This window comes from Dermacentor silvarum, chromosome 3, assembly GCF_013339745.2.
Source record: "Dermacentor silvarum isolate Dsil-2018 chromosome 3, BIME_Dsil_1.4, whole genome shotgun sequence".
Lineage (NCBI taxonomy): Eukaryota > Metazoa > Arthropoda > Arachnida > Ixodida > Ixodidae > Dermacentor > Dermacentor silvarum.
Genome location: NC_051156.1, coordinates 187511319 through 187514722, shown reverse-complemented (window position 1 = coordinate 187514722; position 3404 = coordinate 187511319).

The window sequence follows — 3404 nt, the reverse complement described above, 5'->3', positions numbered from 1 at the left end:
TTCCTCTACTGCGTAGATGATCCAGAGCATATAGGTAAATGAGCGTAAGTAAAATTCGTAATTGAGAGCAAGTAAAGATGCTGTTTTTTGAAGAAAACAATTACTAATTACCGTGTACATGCAAAGAGTAATTGCACTATTTGAAATGACTGGAAAAGTTATGCACAGGAGCACTGTGCTGCACTATAACAATAAGCTCTTAACTATCGACTCGATTTTTTTTTTCTAGAACACATCTTGACGAGCTGCACTCAGTTACTTTTACGAATCAACTTTAATAGTATTTGTAAAACTGACTGCAGATTAAACAAAGACAAAAAAGGGCACGCATAGAAAATTTATCCCTTGCTTGAATTTCATTTCGACCCCATTTGATTTAATTGGATGTTTGGATCCGATGGATCCGAGAGTGCGTCAGAAGCAGGCTGTTCTTCCGCGTAACTTAACACGTGAAAAAAAAAAAAAAAATGACCGTCACTATAGCACACGCCCAATAGGGCGAAGGCGAAAGCCTGCGCGCGCAAGAGACATTCATTAAATTACTTGAAATTCTCATTAGAATGCATTGTTACCATTACTTGTTTAAATGCGTAACAATTTCTGTGGTTACTCAACGAGACAACTGCCCGTGCGTCCGTCCGTCTGTCCTTCGCGCAAGACGATCACTTTCAGGATAGAGCCAACAGCAATGTTTTCGCCAGCTGTGGAAGAAGACGACGACGAACGCGCGAGCAGTAGCACGAGCGCGTCTCTGTGACCACGTGACGTGTGCAATCAGGCACGCACTAGGTACACCTTTAGTAAGCCAGAACTGCGGAGCAGCCGTGGCTTCGGATTGTAACGTCATCAGCGCACCTGGCGCCGCCACCTGCAGTATAGTTTGCTCGCCTCATCAGTTCACGTTGCGCCGCCTTCCGCAGCAGTTCGTGTCGCCGTAGCGCGCTGTCGCATTTACCGTAATGGCGCCAAGACGACCGCAGCCGCTGAGCCGTGCTAGGTACAGCAGTGTTGAGTGTGAGCCCTCAACACCACGTCGTTACTACGAATTGCTTACGCACCATTCAGATAACTCCCCGAGGAGATTCTACATAAATGTTTTTCTAATATCTCTATATATACTAGCGACTGACGGTACCTGTTCTGGTTCTCTAATGCGTGCTACTGAGGCATCGCGATAAAAGGCATGCGCGCGGTGCTGAACTGCATTTCATTGTATGTTAACTTTTTGGAAAATACTCAGACTCACCGAAGTTTGGGAAACAATTTACGTATGTATAACCAGAAAAAGTATGGAGGTTATAGAAAATAGTATCTCCATAGCGCTGCGATTAGGATTGGCTCCACTTACATGTAGGTGAAGAAGTATAATGTTTATTTATTAGTTCCACACACACGCCTAAGTCCATTTTTCCGTCTTCAAAAGAGCGATTCTATTTGTATTTTACCAGCGAAGCTGTATACCTATACCAGCCAAGTAAACTTTCGTGTCGGCGAAAGCAAAAAAAATATCGCAGTTTCACCCGAAAGGCGAAACATCAATTGCGATAGCAAATTAGTTGAGAGCTATACGGAGTAAGGATAGTAGTTTTATCAGTTGTATAAACTTGCACATGCAGCAGCACCAGCAACGCGCAGAACTGTTGTCGACGCCGTCGGCGTTTTGCCCGCGTTCACACCGAATGAGTGAGTGAATAAACTTTATTGTAAAATAAATTATTCAGCTGGCCTCATGCGAGGCTTATCTATGGTCGGGGCCCCAATTTCAGGGCTCCGCTGGCTTCCGCAAGCCTGTTAGCTCTTCTGACCAGGAGGATCTGATCCTCTAGGTCTGAGCTGGCCAGCAGTGCCTCCCACTGATCTCTATTTGGATTTGGTATGTGAGGTTCGATGTTGTGTGATGTACACTCCCATGTTATGTGGTACAGGGTTGGTGTTGACCCGCACCATGGGCACATGTCTCTAAAGGCTGAGGGGTGTATCTTGTGTAGTTTGTGTAAGCTGACGAAGGTGCCTGTCTGTAGCCTACACCGAATGCGCCCGGCGTTGGTGACCGTTGCCGGTGCCTCTGGGGGCGGCTCGGAGGTTTTCGACGAGATCAGAATGGGACACTCGTCGAGCAGCGTTTGAAATCTTACCCACCTTCTCGCCTCGCAACGTTTTATTGCGATAGCAATTATATGGACACTCAAAAGCAGATTTCTGCCGTCGCCGTCGCCGTCGCCGTGAGGTTCCGTATGACGTCAATGGAGATGAAAACGTCGCCGCGCGCCGAACGCTGTATGTGCGAGTGAAAGGGTGCGAGGGACGCGCGCTTTCACGGGGAGTGAACGCACGGCGGAGAACAAACGCGCGTTCTGCTCTGTGCTCCCTTAAGGGCTGCAGAAGTAGGCGTCTCTTTCCTCCTCTACAATCACCATATATGTAGAGCAAACGTGCCTTCTTGCGACGCACGAAAGGCCGTGGGGGGGGGGGGGGGGGGAGGCGACGTTTAGCTGCGGCACCAAGTGCCTATTTATATCAGAGGATCCGGCAACAGTCACCAACGCCGCACGCATTTTGAGCGAACGCGGGCAAAACGCCGACAGCGTCGACAACAGTTCTGCGTGTTGCCGGTGCTGCTGCATGTCCAAGTTTATACAGCTGATAAAGCTGCTATCATTACTCCGTATAGCTCTCTTCAAATTTGCTATCGCAATTGATGCTTCACCTTTCAGGTGAAACTGCGACAACTTTTTTATATAAATACGCATTTGGTGCCGCAGCCAAACGTCGCCTCCCCTCCCGCGTTTGCTCTCTATATATGGTGATTGTAAAGGAGGAAAGAGAGCTTAATTTTGCAGCCCTTCAGGGAGCACGGCGCAGAACACGCGTTTGCTCTCCGACGTGCGTTTGCTCCCCGTGAAAGCGCGCGTCCCTCGCGCCTTTTCACTTGCACATACAGCGTCCGGGGCGCGGCGACGATTTCATCGCCGTTGACGTCATACGGAACCTCACGGCGACGGCGACGCCGACGGCAGAAATCCGCTTTGGTGTGTCCACATAATTGCTATCGCAATAAAAACGCTTCCCATTATGGTACTGGCGCTGTACTATACCAGCGGGATGAGAGTGAGCATCCGAAGCGACAGCTCGAAGTGATCGGCTATTATTCATACACATTCACAAAGGCAGAATTTAACTACCCAACGACGGAAAAAGAAGCATTGGCAGTCCTAATGGCCTTTCGTTATTTCAGGACGTACCTGGAAGGCAAACACTTCAGCCTATTCACCGACAACCAAGCACTGACACATTCTTAATCTCTCGCAACCTAAAGAAAGATTGGCCAGGTGGGTGAGCGAAATACAACAGTTTGCCTTCGATGTCGCTCACAGTCCAGGAGAAAAATTACCAGATGCAGACGC